The 25,744-nt window shown below is 37.9% G+C and overlaps 1 long non-coding RNA gene across 1 annotated transcript in view; it reads right to left on the bottom strand.

Annotated features, from left to right (window-relative positions):
• Window positions 1-377: 377 nt before the first annotated feature.
• LOC145984442 (uncharacterized) overlaps window positions 378-25,744 on the bottom strand; it is a 28,235-nt gene continuing 2,868 nt past the window's right edge. Inside the window, exons 2-3 of the long non-coding RNA XR_014441314.1 lie at window positions 18,323-18,510; window positions 378-501 (exon numbers count right to left, since the gene is read on the bottom strand). This is a non-coding gene — a long non-coding RNA (uncharacterized LOC145984442). The remainder of the gene's footprint in view (window positions 502-18,322; window positions 18,511-25,744) is intronic.

Below are 25,744 nucleotides of genomic sequence, written 5' to 3'. Positions count from 1 at the left end.
CAGTTGATTTTGATTTTATGTGTTACGTCGCAAGGGAACCTACACCACATCTGTCCCCAGTCTTTGAATTATCGAGGGAAGGCGTCCTCCCCCTGGTAAAAATATCCGTGAATATACTATCTTGCCTAACAAAGAGATTAATTTATAAAAACACCAAGTGTTTTAAAAAATATATGAATAGAAAATTATTTTTTGCAAAATTCAAATTGAAGATGAAAATCCTATGGATTGCATAGTTTACTATACTATTATAATTTTATATGTTTGTAGTTGTTACAAACAATTTTGCTGTATATATAATAATATATTATATTTACCAACATAAGGGTATTTAATATTGCTCAGAATAAAACAGAGACATTCTCACATCATCATAGGTTTATTTCACACTATAAAACGATGTAACATTTTTCCAAGTTTTTTCGGGTTGCAGCTTTTCTTCATGTTCTGCCTTTCATCTTAGAACTCGCTGCTGTCAAGTGTACGATTCATAACACCATCCTGCAAAAGAAGGGAATCAAAATAAGCAGATAAAAGACCTTGAATAGTTAAAAAAGTGTTAAAAGTTTAAAAAATAGTTAAAGAGCTTACAGATCCAACAAAAAGAAGACAATTGCCACATGGGTGGCTCAGCACATTAAATGGTCGTCTCACAATCTTACTACAGAGGTTCCAGGTTCAAGCCTGGCCTGGGCACTGTTCTTTTGAATGTGCCTCTTCATCAATATCATCTAATTGTCATCCAACTGAATAGCTGTAATTAGATGAAAAGGCGATGCAAAATAATGAAAATACTACAACAAAAGAACCTCTCCATTACTCAAAACAGGCAGAAAAGTGACGTAAAAGAACTGAAATGCAACACAATACTACGATAGCCTAGCAGGAGCCCATATGGCCTACATTCAAAATACCATATTTTTGCTTATCTTGTATGTTCTCGTGACACTGCGTTGATAGTTTTCGTAATTTATTATCATTTTCGAAACTATTTGCTTGTTAATGAAGTTCAAGACACTCAGTATCGATCATTTTCATGTACTATGTTTGCAAGGAATCGGGCATAGATTTCACTTGGTTTCTGGAGTGGAAGGCAAATACTAGTTTTAATAATATGCAGCAAAGTAAAGTATAATGCTCCCCTGTGCCTTGCACCACGCCATGAATGCGTATAGGGGATGGGAATATCTTAAGCACGCTTAAGGTTGGGGAGATGTGATCAGCACCACGCCCGTGGCCGACTTTACCCTTTAGTGTATCCTCCACGTACCCACTTTATACGACGCTGGTACACTTCGCAACATCTTATTTGACCACCCCGAAAGAATTCTAAGTCCAGAATTCGTAAACTTAGCAACATTGCACTTCAGCTCCAGGTGAGAGTAGCCAACTTTGAGTAGGTCCTTCCACTAGTCGAAAAACGCTGCGGTAATAGGTTTTCAATTTAACACTTTGCATGAACTTAGAAACTATAAACCGCTATTATAATACACAATCAAACAGAAATAATAACTTGGAAAAAGAACCTTGAAGGATATTTACGATTCTGCTTGCTCGACCTGAAATTTTGGGGGGTTTGAAACACTGAATAGAGTTTTTCTCCACCTGGAGGAAATTGCCATCAAGTTTGTGCAGAAAGAAGCAAATTTGTGAGGAGTTTATGCGACATTTTATTTACAATACCTTGCATAATATCGAACCGTTCTCAAAAACATATATTTTACACGACTCGTCCAGAAAATGTGCTTGAAACACAGGAAGGTGGGAGTCTTCATAAACGTCAACATGTTTTTAAGGGTATAACGTCATTAAGTTAAAGTAGAGCAGTTGGTTAGGCGCTGTTATCCTTATTCTTCATCAAGCGTGAAAGGTCGCCGGTTCAAATCCCACCCTTTCCTCTTTCTTTTTTTTTTGTTTGCTGAACAGATACCGTTGATATTAGAATATTTAAAAAATGAATCCGATGCACACTTAGGGACGTCCCTTTTGTGCATGTTTCCCCTTAGAAGTTGGAGATTTCCAGGATTTAAAGGTAAAACTTTTCTTTTTAGTTATTATTCATATGTGTTAACACACACATCATGATTAATTCACAAATCATATATATGTATTCAGGATGTAAAATGTAATGTTATTTAAGTTATGTATTGTTTGTTCTTCACTGACACCTAAAATATTGATTATTTGATTTCGATATACTAAAAAAAGATATACAGTTATGTTAAGTAGTGATGTAGTGCAGTACTGTAACGAAGAAGAGCGTTTAATGAGTTCAGATTGCTAAGATTGGTAATGTTATGTCCGTTCCTTCGTAATGACTGTTGTCAATCCCCTCACCACCATCTTACCATGCGTCTAAAAATAATAGTAAATCGCTAATTAACATAAATAAATTGATATTGCGACAAAGGCCGATTCGATAAGAAACTACTAATAAGTATTTACATAGTGAGTGACAAACAAATAATTCAAAACCTCATAATGACCGTTAATTCGTCACTGCTTTGTATCTAAAATGTTTGTCTTCTTTGAACAGAAAGTACGAGTATCAGATATAACTAACTTTCCGCACTAACTTTGCAATATTCGAAACCACCATTACAGACTTAGCTCTATGTAACTTGATTCTGCGCATTCCACGTGGCTTCCTTCTATCATCGAAATAACTTTCTGTTACTGTTTCCTTTCCTCTCGTGAAATACAGAGACCAATGTTAACTTCTTAGCACGGTGGATAAACTTTACACCCAACGATATACTCCTGAAAAAAATCCTGCCTAGGTGGAGAATCGAACCTACGATCTCTCTCGTAAGGATCAAGCAGGCTACCTCTTCTCCAGGTAGCTCATGTTAAAATTTGCTACCAGTTTGCAGAAACCAATTCACACATAAAGTCATATCTATAATTTCCTCATGGCAATTTTCATGAGGAAACTAATTCAGATAAAATCGAGAAACGCTGAAAGGGAAAAATGATGAACATGACTATTGACGTTTTGTCATATTTTGTAAGCTGTGTAAAGATTCCGTGTTTTGGACAAGCAATCGTTTAGTTGCGAAGTATTTTGTTTTTTGTTTAAAGTAGGAACAGAGAGCGAAAAGGAGTCATTTGAACCTGACCCCGTTTGACAAGAAAGTTCAGCTTTTTTCCAAAGACTGTATGAAAAGAGACTAAATTAAAACAATAGAAACCTTGAAAGATAATACTAACGAACTTCAAACTATGAAAAACATATTTTCGTAGTGTAAAACTCCAAGTCATTTTCGAAATATGAACTTGATGTTTTTCTTTATTATGAAGTTGAGAAATGGGACGACACGATCCCTCAGCAAGAAAATTTTAAGTAAGCTAACTCCAACTTTGTCAAAGGTCATAATTACTAATTAGGGTCCGGAAGTTGATGAAAAATCAACTTTTTTTCTGACCCTTAAAAACAATGCTAAACCTGATATCATGTCCGTTTCCCTTCAGTTAGAGCCTGAGTTAGAGCATTTTTTGGCTTTTAGTTTATTTGTTAGTATTTTTAACAGTTTTTGTTGCATTTTTACTTATTTTTGAGGTTTATTTTTCTCCTCCCCTGTTGTTTCGTGCATTTTAAATACATTTTCTAGTAAAACTTACATATTTAGATTTCTTGGCATGGTCCTTTTAGAAAATTCACCATGAATCGAAAATATGGTCAATGGAAAAGCATAATATTATTATTAACTGAAATGTTTGGCAATGGATTAAAATACTTTGTGTGAAGATCTACTTTGAGGTTCTTTTTCTGGACACTATTATTGCTTTAATCTGTAGTTTTCAAGTAAAATTAGTCACATTATTAAATGCAAATACACTCTGGTATACGCGAAGCAGAACTGTATTTTCGGATGCTGGCCGACTACAGTATCATAGAAGACCCACTCTGAAAGAGATGAATTGGTTGATTTGGTGTTTTAAGTCAACTTTATGCATAGTAAGGCTAATCAGGACTGGACCTACAGTTTAAAGTGGGATCCGAACCGAGTGCATAAAATAACGTAAACCGTGTGGTGTAGGGGGGTCGTTTGCTTATGGAATGGAAGGTCATGGGTTCAAACCTACTTCTTTGCAAAATCTTTTTCGGGAAGTAAACCGCTTTGGACGAGAATGCTTATCTACGTTTCTTGGATATTTCCGTTGATATTTATGCGATTTATGTCCAGCATTTCCGGATGCAGAAAGTTGACATGTAAGTTCTTAATATGTGTTAACAGCTGAATGAAAGGAAAAGTATTTCCTAAAATCTTGCCAATCATTGAAATATTAAAAACATTAGTAGAAGCATTACTTGAGGCATGCACAGTAGCGACGATTATGGAGTGTGGAGGGGCAGATGACCCAGCACTATGCTAAACATTATCTACCAAGGGAAAGAAACTGTCCTTGCCCTCCCCCCTCCCCCACCTTGTCCCATCAGTTTTGAAACCCAATCGCCGCCACTGAGCATGCATCGCATAAATATCTACAGTAATATCATATAATATTATATTACATTATTAGAACACTTCGTACTCGGTAAATAAAAAGGAAAAAATTATAAGGAAAGGGTGGGATTTGAACCTACGATGTTTCGATCTTGACGAAAACAGTAAAAAAAACGAAAGAGCTGTCACCTAACCAACTACTCCAGGAAATTGCTAACAGAAAGCTCAGTAAAACACGTTAATCTCAGTTGAAGCAACATTGTGCCGGAGTTTCGAACCATTTCTCGCCAAGAACCAAGGAAAAGACACACTTTGCAGAATCGTTTGGTGGTGTGCAAGGTATCTTTACTAAACATTTCGAATAAAATCATCATAAATTTGCCTTCTTGCATTCAAATGTGACCGCAATTCTTTCCAAGTGGATGAGAACCTGTTCAGTGTTTCACAATGCACATACATTTTCCTCTTTTCAAATTCAGAACGAAGAATCTTGAAATATTTTCTACATTCGTATTTCTACTTAACATTTTTTTGTCTACTCATATATTTTATTACTGCTTTAGGGTATCTTTACTTTATGGAATGTGAAAGAATGAAAAAAAAAATCACGAGCGTTTTCATTCAGGAAGAAGAAATGTTGCAAAGTTGGCTACTCTTAGTTGGCTCTGAAGCGCTATGCTGCCAAATTTACGAATTCCGGACTTTGAAATTTTTCAGGGCGGTCAAATAAGATGTGCCGAAGTGTACAGTGTGGAAAACGGCACAGTTCTGGGCTCTCCAGGTGGTTCCACTCGAATATGATACCGCTAGAGGCGCTGGTGTCGGTACAGCTGCATGGCTTTCGTCTGCTTATAATGGAAGTAAATGGAGTTTTCGCTGCAACTTCTGATTCTTTTACATGAAGCATTTCTATGAATGTGATAATTGCTATGATATTTGATAAAGTGGTCGCTAAGATATTAACGAACATTCGAGACAGTGGACCACGTCCTGTTATCGTTATACTTTCATTAATAATAAGGGAGAAAAAATACGCGTATACGGGAGAAAAAATACGTGTTGAATGTTCTTAGTAACTAAAGTTTTATGTATGAATCAGGTTAATTATTATTATCATCATTTGTTTTAAAGACATACGCACTGAATCATTTGTATTTTTGGTCTCTTTTCTTCCGATTTAAACTAATCGCGGCGATGATGATAATGATGATTACATAAAACGACAAGGGGAAACCCACAAAACTTCCTTAGTTGAGTTGAATTGGTGTTTTAAGTCCACTTTATGCACAGTAAGGCTAATCGGGACTGGACCTACAGTTTAAAGTGGGATCCGAACCACTTGTGCCTCCACCGGGTATCGAACCCGGGACCCCTTCATTACAAGGCGGCGACGCTACCACTGCGCCATCGGGGAGGCCCAAAACTTCCTTAGTGCCATCGACACGAGTGTAAGGAAACTTTCAGACCAATGGGACAAGCGACACGGGATGTTCACACTGATGTGACTAGTGACACAGACACTTCCGTTCCAGACTGTAAAATAGCATTCATTGCGCATGAGGGTCCAAACAGCAAACGACACGTTCATATGAAGTATTCGCGTGCTACTTGTTACTTCGGTTCGGTCTGAAAGCTCCTTAAAGGAAGGGTGCTCAGACCGAAGCAACGCGCTACAGGAGGTGTTCCCAACTAAGTGACAAGCGACATGGCGACATGGTTTCTTCAGCCTATTAGAGAGCGCTTGCTGCTAATTGTTCGAACAGCAGATCTAGGCGACACGATAAGCCACACGTGTCGCTTTGTCGCTTGCGTGTCGCTCATACTGGGCCCTTTTCCTCAATAGCTTGCTTGCAATGTGTTGCCGTGGCTTGTTGTTCGCGCATGCGCGATGCAATGAGTGTCTTGCTTTAGGGAAATTGCGCACCAAATCGACATACGGCACGCGACACTTATCGCTTGAGGATTTCACCAACAGAACGCTAGCCTGTGCTGCCCGTCATGCCGCTACGATGTGAAATGTTGCTCTTGATTGGCTCGTTTCCAAGTGGCATGTGTCGCGTGTCGCTTTGGTATGAATTTTTCCTTCTACAGAAGGATCCGTGTCGCTTTGGTGTGAAATCGTTTGTCGCGTGTCGCTTTGATCTAAAATCTCCTTGAGGAAACGGTGCAGTCAGAGCTTGTGTCCCTACGGTTCGAAAGGCTGCATTGATTACCAACTGCTCGCTTCCAAGCGACACTTGTGGTTTGTCGCCTCGGTATCAAATATCTCTCAGGATACTATTTATATTCTAGTAACATAGAAAAATAAATTCTAGTACACAATCCAACACCTGACGTCCGGAATTACATTGTGATGTTTCGTCTTGTGTTACGCATGCTATTTATTTAATAATTTTATTTTACTTTTCTTTCCAAATTAATGCCATTTCGTGACTGCAAATCACTCCACAAATATAACTGTTTCCATCAATTCACGTACCTCATTTCAAGACAAACAAATCTACACAATATACTCCCAAAACTAATTAAGCCGCATTACTTTCATAAGAAAATTAGCAGCTGTGCTGATCGCACTGCCATCTATGTTGTCATCCGTCTCGGGAACCAGTTTCTTGGGTCTTTTTCCACACTACATTATTCAAGGCGCTGTAACGCTGGACTGGCGCAGGAACAGTTTGAACATGTGAAAAAATCCCGGTTCTCCCCCGCCGGGGATCGAACCCGGGTCTCTCGCATTGTAGTCAGACGCTGAGCGCGGTTCCAAAAACATGCAGTGCCACAGTTAACCTGGGTTACTATTGCTGATATCATTCACATTACTGATTATTGTTATTATTACCCAGTATTATTATTATTAATGCTGTGCTGTATGCTTTGAATACAGCTACAACATCGGTTTCCTCTATTTTTGTGTTAACGATACTACTTATTCAAATATTCTTCAAATAATACTACTTTAATTACACTTACGTTTTCGCGATCATAAATATATGTCAAAGAAATATTTTCTATTTCCCTGGAAAATATATCTTTGTATTTCCGTGTCTTCAAATATTGATTATTTGCAATATTCTCAGGTTGTCAGTCTAGAGGATATTCAGTAAGTTGATAACGTGTAATATTCTTATAATTTATCTGCAATTTGTATCATTGTTCGTTTGAAAGGCGAGTTTTGTAGTGACATCATAATATGGTGCTATTATGCAACAATGAACCTAAGTGATAACTTGATGAAACAGATGAAACAACAAATCCACTGAATCACCCAATTGAAGTGCAAAAGCAGAACTACTGAACGTGTTGTACTTTCCTATCTTTTACACTTCGAGGTTGAAACAGGCAAATTTTCCAAATGACTTACACTTGTATTTTTCTAATTTTTCGACAATTTTCTGTGTCTCTAGGTAAATCAAATTCTGAAGGTGATTGGTGATTTGATGTAATAGCTGAGCGAACAGACATGAAATGTCCATGTTCTGTTCCAAATTTGTCATGCATCAATTTTGACTAGAGTGTTCATCAGCCTTGGGGAGGAGTAACTTATATTCTCTGAGAAGACGCTCTCCCATGTCTTCTTCCCTGCAAACCTCGACCAGATGATGAGCCCGGCTACTCTCGCCTGCCGCGTTGTCGCTCGATCCCCAGTACTTAATGCCAATTTCCGCAATCGATCATTTACATTTTCTGTGGTCAGTTCTCTGACCTCTGGCCACCCCAATGCCGTGCGAAGCAACGCCGCGTCTATGTTTCCTGGCGCCTGAGCCATATTGAGACTTGAACGTACCTGATAACGCAATGTCATAGAGTGCATGCAGTCCGTGGTCGAGAAAGTATGGAGCGCAACCTTGAATTCAACAAATTCAATACTGTATACGGCAACAAGCTTCTAGTATGTTTTGACGAGCCCCGATTCTGTTGACAAGAATTAACGTCTCTCGGATTTATCTCTTTATGTAGAGTGGGATCCATAAGTATTATCAGGCAAATTGTCCATCACCACGTTTATTCCCTTTGTTTTATACAATGAGAGCTTCAAGAACTGACACAAAATACCAAACAATCTGCTTACAACCTCTGAACCAGTATACGTAAAAATACAGTCTTTAAAAATACGTAGGATGAAGATAAGAACCAACGAAAATAGTCATAGACAATTTGCTGAGCAATACTTATAGATCCCACTGTACAGGTTTATTTACACCACTGCCCTACTCCGTATATACATCTTTCCTTTACAGATCCAATAAACATGCTCTAAGTTGCCTTTTGCCTCATCACACAGAGAAATGCACTTATCAAGACTTCCAGGACTTCACTCTAGGAGCGCACTGTTTATCATAGCGCTAACCCGCTCTCACTGTTTATCACTCAAGAGTCCCCACGCCGTCCTCTGATCAGTGCAGAACATCTTATTTGAGCCCCAAGTTTTTGCCTCTCTACACTTCGCTTAGCGGTATAATGCCGAGAGTTTATTTTATTTATTTATTTATTGAAATTTCCAGTACAGCAGAAGCCATTTTAAACAAGAAACAAACAATAGTAAAACAATAGACTAATATTAAAAACACAAACAAAAAAGGATAACATAAAATAAACAAAACTAAAGAAGCCAAAACAGTACCAAGGTAAACAGATCGGTTTCAGAAAACTTATGTACATTTTCTTCTATGTTGATGATAAAAGATGAATATGAACTGAATATATCTATTTGGTTTCAGATGATGTTGAACGGATTCGGTAGCCTGTGGAATAGTGAACGTTGTATGAGTGAGAGCCTGGGAGTTGTAGCGTGGAAAGTTTCCATGATCCATGTCTTATGTCTAGGAACTCTGAGTGAGAGTTCGTGGAGTAGGATACTGCATCTTAAGTTTCCATTTATGATCATGTATAGCAATTTCATATCTGCAACGTATCTACGAGTTTCTGGAGTATTAATGTGCAGATTTACAAGCAGATCTATCTTAGGCAGGTGAGGAACGATGAAGAGGAAAAAAGCTCAGAACACTGTCGATCTTGGAGGTATGAGAATGGGCAGCTATGTTCCAGATTGGTGAACAGTATTCTAGAATGGGGGACACAAATGTTTTCAAGTAAATTGAAAGTGCTTTCGGGTTATTGATTTCGAATGAATCTGTAAAGTAGGCCTAGCATACGCATTACCTTCTTTGTGATGGTTGATATGTGATTATCGGAAGTGAGTTTTGAATCTATGAGGATACCTAGATCTGTGTGTTGTGCTTCTTTTGTTACAGGGAGGTCGGTGAGTATGTTTTGTTTCAATTAAATTGTTATGTAAGAGCATTTAGAAGGGTTTGTGGACAGTTTCCATCGCTTACACCTTTCAGAGAATCTGTTAATGTCATTTTGGAGAAGTTGCATGTCTGATGGCTGTTTTATTTCTCTCATAATTTTGAAATCATCGGCAAACATTAGAATTGTGCTTGAGATGGGGGAATTAAAGAGGTCTGTTAGATCATACAGATATAATACAAGTAACGGTGGAGAAGTTTTTTAAGTGTACCATGCGTTCCTATGATCATGAAGCAAGATTTTGTTGGATTTAATTGAAGGGAGTTTCTCCGTGACCAATTTGTTATAGCATCAAGATCGAATTGGAGTTTGGTCATCGCATTATCGTAATTTTCTGTATTACACTGAATAAAGATTTGAGAATCGTCAGCATACTGATGGTAGTGGCAATATTGTACAGCACGGTCGAAATCATCTATGTAAATCATATATAGTAGTGGACCTAATATACTTCCTTGTCGAACAGCCAAACAGTTAGAGTAAGTAACTTTCTGTTCTCAATATTTCTCACGTTGTTTTCTGTTGCCTAGATATGAACGAAACCAATTTAACGCGTTTCCGGTAACGTCATAGTGATACAGTTTGGCCAATAGTAATTCATGATTGATCGAGTCGAACTCTCTTGAATAGTCCAACAAGACTGAAAGTGTAACTTTATTTTCATGTATCCCTTTACTTATATTGTGTATGATATCTACCAGCGCAGTGCAAGTACTGTGCATTTTCCTAAAACCAGATTGAAAGTGTGGTAGGAGACCTTGAATATGCGGAAGTATTAGTTCATAAATTACTTTTTTCAAGTATTTTGGACATTGTGGATAGAATTCTAATAGGTCTTAGATCTTTAGTTTATGTGGAGTTGGTTTTTAAGGTATGGGTGTTACTAGCACTTTTTCCACTCTTGAAGGAGCCAACCTTTGGAAAGGAAAAGATTAATAATGTACGTAAGAGTTTCTGAGCAAAAGGGGAATGCAATATTGCAGAACAGTTAGGTTTACGCCATCATAACCGCACGCGTTTGATTTCATTTTGTTCATTATTTTACGTACTTGTTTGCTACTTATTGGGGTAAAAAAGAACGGGTCATTGTTGGGTTGCTGGAGATAAGTGTTATTTTCATCCCTCACCGCTGCCTTATTATCTGAGGGTGCACTCGGGTTAACAAAGAACTCGTTTACTACATCAGGCCGAAATGTATCTAGGAGAGCACATTACTCTTTTTATTTGGTAAAAGTCCCTGGCTTCGTAGGTTAGACCATAAGTTTTTAGCATTTTTAATATTCATATTTACAGTTTCGTTATAGTGTTCAAATTTTGCGTTTCTGACTGCTTTCTTGGATCTATTTCTGAAGTATTTGTATGATAGGAAAGGGTCTGGGTTTCCTGTATTTACGTACCTCAGATGAAAGTAGTAGCGCAACTTCCAGAATTCCCTCACTCGATTTGAAATTCAGGGAGCGGGAGGTTTGGTTACACCCGCACCACTTCGAGTTAGGAGAGATTCCCCACTGAATTTGTCAATATTTCTGCAGTTTAGTGTTCTTTACTCTTACAATATACGATTAAAATCAGTTTTTATTTTGAAGAAGCATTGATTCATGATTATCTTATAAACATATGATTTTCAAACCTAACAGCTGTCTCTGTGGCCGAGTGTGTTGGGTGCCCTACTCACGGTTTCATCACCGACGAAGGTTCTGGTTTCGAATCCCAGCCTGAGCATAGATGTAAGATTCCATTCATCAATATCATCTGATGACCATTCATCTTCATTGTCGCAATTAACCAAACGTGGGGGGAGGGAGTGATGGGAAATAAGCAAAATATAAAACTAACGCTTTTTTAAAGTTTTTAAAGCTTTTATTTTGTAAACTTTTAAAAAATCTCTTCAACATCCAATTGATGATGTCACCGACGAAAGGAAATCTAATGAGCAAGATGATAACTGGATCACAAATGCTTTGAAAATTATCATAGAACAAAACAATAATTAAAATAAAGAAAAATGCTTATTTGGTACAATGTGTTTGCACGAATCCTGCACAATGTGTTTAAATATGTGCAAACATGTGTGATAGGGAAGATAGAAGAGCTAAGTATGGAGAAAGTATTTAACTGAAGTTTGTTTTCTTATGAAATGTAAATTGTAGGTAAGGCATCTCACCTGGAAACTGAAACATCTCTCCGGACAAGGTGGAGCATCTCACCCAGACACTCAAGAGAGTTGGCCAAATGTAAAGGTGTTAAATGTTTAACTTTCAAACTAAGGCATTTAATATTTTAAGATGCATATTTTTATAACAGTAAAATTTATTAAATGTTCCATATTTTCGTGTAATGTAATGCATGTTTGTATTATCCTGAACCATTTTCTTCGTTTTTGGAATAAAAATTTCGATGCTTATGAAATAATATGAATTTCTGTTTTCACTTTTTACTTATCAAATGTCTATGCAACTACACTATGAATGGATGTATGGTTTCTACAAAAGTTATTTATTTTTGTAAGAGGAATAAAAATATTAAACCAAACAAATATGTTTCCATTTTAAACATTTGAGTGAGCTTCAAATGACCTTCAAAATGGCGGCCTACTAAAACATACATAATGGCATTCTCTTTCCCCCTTAAAGTCAATAACTTTTTATTTCAAGTTATCAACTTTGTTAGCATTGGGCTAACATTTATATGGTCCACTCTGTATATAATGTAATATATTGGGGAGGGGGTGCAGGGTGTCATTTTAAATGGCGCCCATGGACCACCGAAACCTATAGATATCAAAACGAAAAAAACTTTTCTCAGTAACATCATTGTCTTTGGTGCGTCATTTTGGTGTTACAGACATAAAAAACGTCCATTTTCCCATTTTCCCGCGTGTATGCTGGCAACCCAACACAACATTGGATCGCATTTGTGACGTTTGCTTCCTGTTGTGAAACGGTGCCTGCCAGAAGTGCAAGGAACACATATTCTGTGAGAAACGACATACTACAACCAGCCACATCATGTGTTGTGGTGAGGAACGCATTGAGTAACCCAAAGGGAGGTAAACCAGCGATACAAGAAACGGTGGGAAAGCAACTTGTACAAATGGAAGTGGTTATATCGGATTTCATCTCTTAGCCTACGTGTAATATATTTGGAAATCTCGTTGGCCGGTTGACATCTGCAGGTTAATCTGTCACTTGTCCATCTGATTCTGGATGTCTGTGATACACTAAACCGTTGAAAAAATAAACAAGAATGTACGAACTCGAAATTTCAAAGTAACACACAACCGTAATGTAGTTAATATTCAGGACATTTTGCGGCAAGGGACAAAAATGATGAAAATACAGAGATATAAGTAATAGTAGGTCGAAGTGAAGTAGAATATTATTAGTGAAGTTTGTAAAATAAGCTCTCTGACGATTGTAAGATTTGTGTGTTTAAGAACTTATCAGATACACATGTAATGTTTGGTAACTGTGAACATTACAGCATGAACGTATATATTGATGCGTTCACTGGTTTCATGAGCAGAAATACGGAGATCGAGCTAGTGAACACTTAGGGACCAGATGGTAGAACTAGGTACATTTTATGTTCCCCATACAATCTCTCTAACAAGCTCTCGGCAGAGATTGGAAAGAATCAAGGGATGTCGTTGTACATCTTACCTCTCTGCCGACGAAGCTTGCGCTGGTTCTGGCAGGACGCCTCCTCGGGTAGGCGCTGGTTCTGACCCGACGGTTGATACCTTACGAACCGCGCAGTACTGAAGCTGGCAAACTCGCATTGAGACTTAGCGGTTGCCCTCGGTGAAAGCGGCGTCTCGTAATCCCGAGCCTTGTCTGAGACCTATACTCTGTCCCAGCTAATTGTAGAGCAGGCAAACGAAATCAAGTCTCTGCGCAAGTAGTGACGGGAGACGGTTCCACCAATGAACACGCGAGAGGAACGGAATTGCGTGGAGTGGGGGAAAGCGACTGCCTTCACAGCAGTATGTACTCCTTCGCTCTGGCCACTCAATTTCCTTCGCTTCTCTGACACCATGCGCGGCCTTGCTCCACAGTTAGCTGGGAGAGGGTATAAATAGCGTGCGAAGGTCTCTGCCTGGTAGCTGATATCTTTCTGAGGTCCTTCTGAGGTCTGTGATACTGAATGCTAGTGGATACCTCTTTCAAGCTGCTGGCAATTACTTCCGAGCTGCATACTCAGCTCTTCCGGATTTGCCAGTCGATGACGGGTTTGAACCCTGTAGTAGAGAAGAGTGCAGTGTCTCCTGAAGACATATGCTTCCGCTATTGCTGGAATGTTACCTTGTGTAGTGTTTTGTCGCTTGGCCGAATACCGATGTCTGGGTTGAGTTTTAGCTATTTACAAAGTCTCCCTTGAGTTTTTCCACAATATAGTTCACGTAAGGGTAGGGGGTTCAACTTTTGCTACGATTAGGGTTCCTATATATCAAGTAAAAATCCGGGACACTGCTGACCGGAAACTTGTTCACTTCAAAATCGGTAACCTTGCATTCCTTTTCCGTACCATAATGAACTAAGCTGATTTCTCACAATGTGGGAAGTTTATTTGAAAACTCTTTACAGTAAGCAGGTCACAATACAATGGAAGAGAATCGTAATTGAAATTCAGCCCTGTTAGCAGACAGACGGCGGTGCCATCGTGGAGTCAAATATAATTGTAGCATCTTCTTGTAACTCGATAACTCTTTCATTATTTAGAGGAAGTGGTTCAATGTACAGTTAAATTGTTTTGTAAAATGACACTTTAAAATTACGTCCACGCATTTAAGTGTAAATACAGTTCAGGAAAGTATAGTCTTAATGATTTCTTCTTTCCCACCCGATTTCAGGACATTTGTGCATTCCTAAGAAACTATTCGCGACACCGAGACAAATGATACCATTCCGGGATTGTCCTGGATTGTCCCGTTGAATTGCGAAGACGTTATTTCAGCCTCTTTAATGTTGAACGCATCCTCTCGGGTGTTGAAGTTGAAACTGGCAGTGTAGCCAACAATTTGTGCATATTTGAGTAAATGAGCTTGTCACAATTTTCTACTGCCTGTAATGTAGACCCTGGACTTGTCTCTCAATTACTGTTTGCCACTTTTTTTTCAACATTTGTCATTCAGATTTGAAAATATAAAAAAATATCAACTAGGCCATCCAACATTTTGACCCACAGTTCCAACGAATGAGGAATAGTTAGTTATTTCACATGTTGCAATTTTTCAATGTGTTTACTCTGTTGTTCAGAAAAATGTGAGTTAATTTATGCTACAAAATGATTCAAAAATGGACGACAAAGCAAAGGTTTATCTTGTAATATTCTTTTGTGCTCTCAGCCGGTGCATTATTCCCTCCGATTTGACGGCTGGGTGTTCTAGATCTCTAAGTAGTTTCTCTGCATTTGGTTAAAAATTTCACTAAAGTTCGCAGAACTTTCTCTTAGTTTTTTTTAAATATCTCTATTAGAATACTGACGTGTTCACAATACTGAACAGTCCACCCTTTGACGTGCTCAAAATAATGTTGTACTGCATGAAAATAATTTGGTTAGAACAAGTGGAGATATTTCAAACTGCACACAGGTTACACAGTGAAGAAACTGAAGAGCTTGCTGAAATGGTTCTCTTGTACTGGTAAATTGTAAAGTCTGTAAAGTTTCTACAATTAGTGAATTCCACAGGTCACGCTACTTAGTATAGATATTTTCCTGTCCATTTTGTGTCAAACAACTTGATTGGTTGGTTGGTTGATTTGGTATTTTAAGTCTACTTTGTGCACAGTAAGGCTAATTGGGACTGGACCTACAGTTTAAAGTGGGATCCGAACCACTATGTGCCTCCACCGGGTATCGAACCCGGCACCCCTTGATTACAAGGCGACGACGCTACCACTGCGCCATCGGGGACTCCCTCAAACAACTTGAAAATGTTACAGTGTTTCCCTGGCTTTCTTGCACAGTGTTTTTAAAACCAAATTCCTTTGAGAGGACTTGAGGGAAAAAAATTCTAAGTGATTTGACAGTCTAAATGCAGTTTCTTATCGCAGGAATTTCACATGAATGGCCAACAGCTAGAGTTAAAATATGTGCTGAACAATGTACAAAAGTTGCCTTTGGACACTTTTCTGAAATTATCGATCTCACCCCCTTAATTCTCCCAAAAATTACATCAGCACCATCATATCCTTCACCAACCATTTCTTTCTAAATCCACACCAAACCCAGAGAGAATAGAAGTAATGGCTGAAGCTAACCCAGATGCAGTTGCATCTCCAATAAGAACAAATCGGAAATAAAATTTCCCATTCCGATCTACACTTTGGGATATGATTTACCGACTTTCGGGATTATCAAACATTTGGGAAATTTCAAATTGTCAAGAAATTAGAGCCTGGGGAATGCTTAATTCTTGAATGGTAGCACACAAAATAGGAAACTTATAAGGAAATGGTAATATTCACGCTATAAGTTCATAAGCAGCTGCTTCGGGTAGAAATTACATGTAGCATGATAGAATTTGCGAAATGTCAGGAACTTTCTGAGCATCTTCCAGAGAAATTCTGAAAGTATCAGGAAATTGTAGACATTTGGTCTGCAATCACATTTGGTGTGTGGAATTAATTTATTTCTCATCCATATCCCGTCCTATACGTCTCTAATTTAGGAGAACAAAATAAGTCGGAAGAAATTTTTACGAACAAGTCACTGCACATAGTGGATAGAACAGGTAATCTGGTAATTTTATTGAACCAAAGGGGGTGGGGTTAGACACGTTGAACACCACTTCCCTTAAATACGCCCATGCATGACAGTATATTTTATACTGATTCATTAATAGGCTGTATTCGAATTATTGACAATATTATTGACAATACTATTATATTTGCTGCTAATCGCACAGCTAAGGTTATTGGTCGGATTAGGTTTCTAATCATTTCATTACATACTACAATGGGCATTAATGTAGCAGGCAGACCTTCCGGTACTAAGTGTTCTAATGTATGTTGTATATTATTAATTCATCCAATATATCATAACATTCCCCGCCCGGTAAACGAATAAAAGAACTTGTCAGAACTTGCTCCTAGAATATTGTTGAATAAAGAGTTTACACACGAAGCAGCAAAGGCGTTTACCCTCAGAGGGTAAGTGAAGGTTAGGGAAAGCAAGAAAACCAGGTGGGGAGAGGAGCACGGGCTTTTCGATGGTAATCGTCTGCAGGAGCAACAGCTAGAGCTATAGATTTATTCGTTTACCGAGCAGGGTAAGTTACATCTTCACCCTCATCTGCCATTCTCATTGCTCAGTCTAAACATGAGTTTTACATTAACTACTGAATGCTAAGCTAGGTATTCACTAGAGGCCGTCTCTACCATCAAGTGCTATAATTGGTTGGGGTGAGCAACATCCCTTGGTTCGATTCCCGTGTTCTACAGGGTGGAACGCTACGATATATGAATGATATTCACATTGGTATAGCAAATATTTAGGTGAATTATAAATGACTTGATCTAGTAAATACATATGGAAATAACCCTACAAAATTATTAAAGAGAATTATTGAGAACATACTACTGAATAGTAAAGTTCATTCTTGATGATTAAATGTATCCAAGAATGTTTTGAATCCTTCATGTAATTTATGTGTTAAGAAAGAGGTTCATGATTGTATTAGTCAAAATCATGTTGAGATTATTAATTGTCCTAGAAAAGCCATTATTCAGTTTAACGATATGTTTATACTTGATAATGCTGGGTCAAATGATGAAAATAAGACTTGTTACCATTTTCAGGTTTTGGTGTTTGCAATTTTAGATTTCATTGTAGTATTTGGTAAAATTGTCCGATTATCAACACCTAAAAGTGGGAATGAACTTATGTTTATTTTATTTGTTGGTGTTATACGTATGTGAATCAAATTCCGCTTTTATGAAGTCTGAATATTCATAACTTCAATATCGTTGGTGTCCAGTTGTTTTTATTATTAATGATGGTTGATTAATTTCATTTAATAAATTCAATTGCTGTTGTGATGGTGTGCAATAAAAAATAAATTGATTGCTAGTATAATTGTTCATATTGTTTCTAGAGTTTGTCCTTCTAATGGTATTCGGTTTTTAAATTTATTATTAAATAGTTATGCTATTAGATATCCTACTAAGGTTGTAATTATAATTAGAAATAATATTGTTTAATCATGGAAAATGTTATTTGTTCTATTAATGGCGACGATCTATCTTGTAGTCCGAGTTGGTTTCAGGTTGTAATTTTTAAGAAAGGTTGATTGATTGATTTATTGATTTGCTTTATTTTACTTCGCTTCTTGTGCCACTTTTGGCTAATTTGCAAAGATGGGGATGAGTGATGATATGATGAAATTTATGAATGGACACTCACAAACATCCATGCCCAGGCCAGGATTCGAACTCGGGATCCCTGACGTCGTAGCGCGATGTCCTCGGCCACGGGGGCTGGCTTTTAAGAAGGGATGTCCTTCTATATACATATTGCAGGTAAATACTCTAATTTAATCAAGGCAAATTAGTAACACTTACAGATGTTCCATTGGTAATCTCCTTCTTGGTATTTACATGATTGTTGTAATGGTACAGGATCACTACCGCCACTGAGAAGATGACGATGATGGACAAGAAGGCAAGCAAAATCACAATACTAAGTTTGCACCTGGGTCTTCGTGCCTCTGTTTGGACGGGCTGTTCGTCACTGGTCTCAGCGCCTTCATCTGGAAGTGTAAATGCCTTAAAGTAATAAACAAACTCAGAGAAAATGAAATGAACATCAGCATATTGTCACATTTTTATGCTAGTATTTGAATTGCCCTAAAAAGAAGTTCCATTATCCACCTACTCTACAGGGTTATTTGAAGTGAAGACTCCCAGAACCTATCGTGACCAAATAGCTAGCTCTAAGCCAGTTGTTCCGAAAGTGTGAGCCTCGGCACCCTTTGAGCGCCGTGGCTGGTTTACAGGGGCGCAGCGAAATGTTCCAATGTTTTCACTGAAATGACACTTACTTGTTAGTCTACACATGGTTTTAAATGTTTCTGAATTTGAAATATGTGTTTATTTTTTTAACTTAAGGAAAGCAACCTAATCACACTAACAGCGTTGCAAATGTTAGATAGGCCTACATTCTGACTTGGGCGGAACGGAAAACTTGAAACACTAAGGGGGCCGTGAAACGAAAAAGTTTGAGAACTCCTGCTTTAAGGGAAATTTCACACTCAAGCAACACATGACACGTCGCTTGGGAACGAGCATTGACAGCAATGTTTCACACCGTAATGGCACAAGAGGCTTCACAAACCAAGCACGTATCTAGAAATACATTTCGGGGGTGAGGGCAACCAAGTGTCTCAATAATAATTATAATAAATTAAAATAATATTAATTAAATATGTAAATTAATTAATATTGTATTATTATTACATAAATAGGTAAAAAGATGGTAAAAATAGATATATAAAAGCACGTATTCATTATCTAGCTTACGTGTGGTTAAGATAGCCAAAATTTGTATAAAAATAACTGCCCTGGCAAGGAAATTAAAGTCAAATATATAAAGAATTGAATGTTTATTGAATAATAAAAATGGAGTTAGATCCAATTGTAATAGGCAAAAATAATTGTACAGTACTTTGAATTGCCTATTACAATTAACGAAAAGTAAACTAGCTGATTAATATTTTATGCTACTGTGCATAAATCTTTGAAACTGTCCTTTAAAGCCGTATGAACCAAATTCCTTGCCTTCCAATAAGTTCAACAGAAATAAATAACCATCGATTACATAACAAATACAATAAATAACAAATTATATTTGATCATTTAATGTTAGTAATTGGTAAGTGTTTAGGGGGGTCAGGGCCATACGTCCTTGGTAAAACCTGCATTCGATTGGTGATATCCTAAAGCAACAGGTGTCACCTGTAGAGTTGTCACTTAGGTGTGAAATCTCCCTAAGGCTTGCCTCATAGATATAAATTATATGTAGTAATTTTAAGTAATTCAGACCACAGTTTTAATGAGTATTTTTCGGCAACAATATTATTAGTACGCTTTTGCAGCATAATAATATAATTCTATAAATATTGAAATTACGTAAGACTTTGTGTATTTATGTCATAAAGGTAAGCCCTAGAGATGATAAATAATTATGAACTACCTGGACACCTTATTTCAGTCAGATTGAATTAAAATAGAATGGCGAAATGTTTAAGTAGCCTTTTGTGCACTTTTTTTTTTTTTTTAGGGAAAGGTGGCGACTACACGACTACAAAAGGTGCTGCATTTTGCAGGCTCGTATTATGGATGCTGCATTTCCGTCCGTAAGAGAGAAAAAACAGTAGTTGGGGTAGGCAAGTGGTACCAGTGCTGCCATCCAATATCTCTTTTCATTGAGTGGAAGAAGATGTATTCGGACGTGATTTATGTATCGGCGATTTGCACAAAAAGGACTCAAAAGAAGATGGGCTTCACTTGCCACTTCTTAATGATATCTCACTGAGGGAGAGATATGTTTTCAATGAGTTCAAAATGTGACGTGGGAATACAGGTATTTATTTCTCTCGAGTTTTAGTGCGGGTGGGGTACAATTGCTGTTTTAAGTAACACAGCAAGAGGTTGATTGATTGATTGATTGATTGATTTGCTTTATTTTACTTCGCTTTTTGTGCCACTTTTGGCTAATTTGCGAAGATGGGGATGAGTGATGATATGATGAAATTGATGAATGGACATTCACAAACATCCATGCTCAGGCCAGGATTCGAACCCGTGACCCCTCGCGTCGTAGCGCGATGCGCTAACCACTCTGCAACAGCAAAAGACATACTCGAGCTATGACATGTTGTTGTTGATATCATTGTTGCGATAACTACTGCAGCAACAGTAGAAAATGTAATTATAATCATGGGTTTCGGGATCCGATGCGACCACCGTGGCTAAGTGATTAGCGTTGCGCACAACGACATCAAAATTGTGAGTAAGGAATGGGGTTCTTCATTCAAACTCACAAACCTAGAGAGGCAGAAGGAAGAAGCCAAAATAGAAATCGGAAGACAAAGGGACTACTTGAGTTACGGTTGCTAGCAAATTTACCCTTATGAACAAATCGTATGGATGCATTCTTGAAATGTTCCTGTGACAAATGTTCCTGTGACAAATGTTCACTTTCAGTTTCTCATTGCCAGTATTTATTCAATTATACATTTTTAAAACTAAGTTGTACTTATAACAATGTTTTTGAATTTTCAACACCCCGGCACATGTTAAGTGTAGCTTCGTTTTTGTGAACTTAACTAATGATTTCCGAGAATATGTTTATTTTCTTTCTTCCAAGGCTCGAACAATCGCGGTGGCTTGTAGAATCGCTATGCCCATACAAAAAAAAAAGCCAACATTAAATTCTCTGTCCTCATCACCGGGAAAATTCTTCGTGTTCACTCCTTCCCTTGCTTTCCATACTCTCAGATTCTAGAGACACGTTTAAGTTACTATCTCTCAGTGAAGAATGCAAGGATATCTGAAGCATGAGATACGAGGGACACGTTCCCCTGTAATTATGCATCGCACTACTCGAGGGAACATTCATGAACTACATATCCCAGCATCCCGTTGAGGGCGAAACTCTGCCAAGCTACTTTTTTGGGTGATACCTTGCCATCGAATTGCAGCTTTATACGGCTTTCGAGGCCGGAGTCCTATATTATTGCTGTCGAGTAGATCCCAAATTATTTGGGAAGAGGGAGGCAATGCTTTTTCCTCTTGGAAGAAATGGTGTATGAAACCAAAGTTTACATTATTAAATTTTAATTCCTGAAAGTGTGGATCTTATATCCCGTAGTCAACCCTACAACATCTTACTTTTTTGTGGTGTTTGTCCACGTATCGGTTATTGGCTTGTCAGCACCGTTTGGAATTTAAGAAACAGCTTCTCTTGAAAGCTTGAGTTCCTCGAATCTTACGATTTTCCATGTTTCGGCATGGGGTATCCAACCTGTGTCTGTGGGGATGCAGAGAAGATACCCTAATAATGCCTGAAAGGAAGACATTTTCGTATCACCGTTCTCAGTTATGTGGTGCCCAAGAACACAGCGCATGATTATCCTTGATGTAGCACTTCATTACATTTTGATCGTACTGACGGTACTTTCAACATGCCCTGTTCTGTGGTGGTGATGAGTAGGAGCAAAATCAGAGCTACTTGACAGCTCTTGATTAACGTGACAAGTATGCGCACTCGCTTCATCAATTACAGTTATTTCGGTATGCCATAGACAAGGAAGATCTGGAACTGAGCTATTGTATCTCTTCGTACATCTAGAATAGCTTTGCTTACAAAGCTATCGAAACAGCCTCAAGGTGCTGAGAGACGTGTCTAGTTGTGTTAGTTCATAGGCGGTGGGACCTTTTGCTGTTTTAATATTTGGTATTGGGTACAGTCACGGATAGTTCTGGGTTGTAACAATTCCATTGACTCTCAATAGGATTCTTAGAACCCAGAATTTGCCGTGATTTTTCCATTTCTTGAAAATTGTAGATACCTTTGTAGAAACAATTTGTACGTTTTAACTACTTGAGACGAACTCCCATAGTTTAGGGCTGGTTTATTTTAGTGACCAAATCGTGACTCAATTTAGATGGAATACAACTGTGATTACAATTTATTGTCTATAATTTCATATTGATATAATGCTCGTTATTATCCGAATTGTGTATGTCACTAATGTTGTCCAGCGATAGTCTCATCATTTGTAGGAGTTGCCTTAAGAACGGGTCCGCCATTCTGTTAACGTGCCTTTTAAGTGGATAGGTACGATTTCATATTCCTGCAAATACTTAGCACATTTCTCCATGCGAGAATTTAGGTTAGTTTTGTTATTTAGAAAAGTAACTTGTTTATTACCAGTAGAGCCCGGAAGTTTAGGCATTTACTTTTGTTAAAATAGGCAAGCAAAAAGGCATTTGTAATGCGGAAACTATATATTAAAAGCAAAAACTAGGCAAAATAAAGCCAAAAAGTGGCAAATTACAAGTCGTTTATATTTATAATTTCATTCAAAACGTTAAGACATGCATGGAAATAACATTATAATTTCCTTTGTTGTTTTGCTTGTACTTAACCACTAGGTCTTTTCTTTTTATAGGTTTTAAATATTCATATTGCTTGCCTTGGTTTATTTTACTTCCCTTTTCTGCCACACAATTCACTAATCGTGAAGGTAAGAACGAGTGGTGATATGAAATTGGTGAAGAGACACTTACAAAGAACACCCATACCCAGGTCGAAATTCGAACCCGAGACCCTAGTGAGCTCTGCTAACCACTTCACGACGAAGGTCGGTTTCATAAACGTCTGCCAGAAGGAATGTTTCTCTCTACTTCTACAGACGTAATTGGAACACACATAAAACAGACCATTGTAGCTTGCTTCATATCGTCAAGAAAAGAATGTGCACCATTTAAGAATATCAAACTTGAGGTAAAGTTCTCCGTACATACAGTACTGTGCCATGAAGGCACATTTAGGGGATGTGGGGGAAGAGCCCCGCTCCACACATTCTCGATCGAGGCCATTTTGAAGGTGATGTGATCATCACCACGCTCTGGCTGCCTTTACCCCCCAGGGATGTCCCAAGCTACCCAATGATTTGAGACTGTGTGAGCCCCAGAGCTGCTTTATGCGGGGACAAGCCCCGGAAAAAATCCGACCTTAGAACACCGCGGCCCTTACCTTTAAGAACGTAACAAATTGTTTTCAATTTTTCCGAGTCATTACACGTTCACACTTTTCTCTTAGGACGTCCATCAACTGCTGCACTAATTCTGCGAAGACTTTCATGGGTGCTATAAGAGTCTCACTCCTTCTTCCACCATAATGTGCCAAAATAATGATGTGTTTGCTACTTTTGCCTTTGCACTATGGCCTCTTGATGCTAAGCCTTGTCTACCAACAGAAAGTAAACTGTCTCGCCCCCCAGTTTGGCACCCAATCGCCGCTACGGGGTGGGGTGGAGATGACATAAACAGCAAATTATAATACTAATATAATAATAATAATAATATTTTTAATTGCACCTTACCCTTGATATGTAATGAAATTGAATTAAATTTAGTGTAATTAGGCCTAACGATCATTTTAAGAATGAGCTTATGAGAATCACAGTCCCGTAACTAGGTATTTTGGCGCCCTAGGCAGGATTGTACTTTGGAGCCCCTCCCTCTCTCACACTACCAAGAACTGACATTTTATGTGCGTTCTTCTATATTTACTTATTCCATGGTTTGTAATATTTACATCCTACAAATTTGGATTGAGTATAGAAAGGAAAACTTATTTAAAATAATGTAGGTTATATTTAAAGACTCGTAGTTTGCATTTCTGAATAAAGAAAAGTTTGTCGTCTTGAAGTTATGTTATGTTAAATTCGGTTATGTCCTACCGTCAGAAGAACATTTATGAGAACGTACGTACTACAACACCTATTTCCACGTGATGACTTGCCATAGGAAGTATCTAGGGTCCATTTCATCACTTGAAAATCTTCAATTCGAACAAGAGTCGAGTAACACTTCGTATTTTTTTCTTCTTTTATCTCTGCCGAGTGTAAATTTCTCCGTCACATATTCTGACTTTGTTGTCTTTAAAAATATCTTTGAATGGCGCCCTAGGCTTCAGCCCCCCTAGCCTACCACCAGGCCCGTAGCCAGAAATTCTTTGTAGGAGGGGCGAAGTCAATCCTAGACGGGGCAAATTTTTAATATATTGTGTCGCATTGGCAGATATAACAGGGTACACAGAGGCACTTGCCCCCTCCCCCAAAAGATATACGTAACAGAAAAGGTATGATATCTTGAAACTGCAACGAACAAAATAACTTCGAGCAACATCAAATAGCAATATTTCGATAATGACCTTTCCAGATTGCCAAAGAATATAAAGTTTAACATAAATAGGCTAATAGGGACTGTATCTACTTGATATTTACAGGTCGATAATGTTAATAGATGATTAATATGTACCAACAGCTTTGGGCCTCTCTGCAGAACTGATTAAGGGAGCCCTTTATAAATCATGCTTCATAATGATTCCCTCTAGTTTCCAGTATGCAAGATTTTTACGCACAATCTAACGAATCTAACAAGAATCCAACAACACCATTGCGTTGTGTTATGCAAGAAAAATAGAATTAATTAAATAATAATGGTTACATATTACCTACACTTTGATGAATTGTGTAAAAATTTGTAGCTAATACATTTTTTTGTACTTGCTAAAACATTAAAACATGGGTCCTTAGTCCACCACGGACTATATTTTTTTCAAACGGGAGACTCTTGCATCACTACAGACAACGTTTGCCTACTGGTTACGTTAACCATTTTGCAAAATATTGTATGAATTGTATTATATTATAGTTGAAATACATGTTTTGACACCTGACAAACAAATAGGAATCCCTTGATTGATCAATGACTTCTTGGATTACAGTGTCATCATTAATATTTCATATTAAGTTTAGAAAGAAATTGTTTTAATAAGGTGCAATAATTTTACGAGGCACCATGGCATTCTCTTTAACATTTTTTTTCATATAGATCGTTTGGCTCTCAGGGCCGACTCCTGCCGGCCATAGCTATGGGTCTGAACTTGGACTATAAGAATAGCAGACATTGTGAGCGAAGCGAGCAAGAAAATTTTACGAAATGTTTTTGATTTCTATAAAATTTTAAATCAAGGGGGGGGGCAATTGACCCTCTGTGCCCCTTGCAAGTGCCCTTGGCCGTCTGGTAGAAAAATGCAAGGAACACGTAAAAACTAATTCCATCATGAGTATCCAATTGTCCTGCTATTCTTAGATTCTCCTAGTCTTGTTTTTTTACTTAAATGTTTGCTTGCCCTAGAATCGACTTCTGTCCAGGGACGGCGTCAGAAATTTTCGCCTGGGTGGGCAG

This window comes from Lepisma saccharinum, chromosome 2 (assembly GCF_977018435.1).
Source record: "Lepisma saccharinum chromosome 2, izLepSacc3.1, whole genome shotgun sequence".
In the NCBI taxonomy this organism is placed as follows: Eukaryota; Metazoa; Arthropoda; class Insecta; order Zygentoma; family Lepismatidae; genus Lepisma; species Lepisma saccharinum.
The sequence above is the reverse complement of the archived record's forward strand: the minus strand, read 5'-3'. Positions and strand labels throughout refer to the sequence as shown.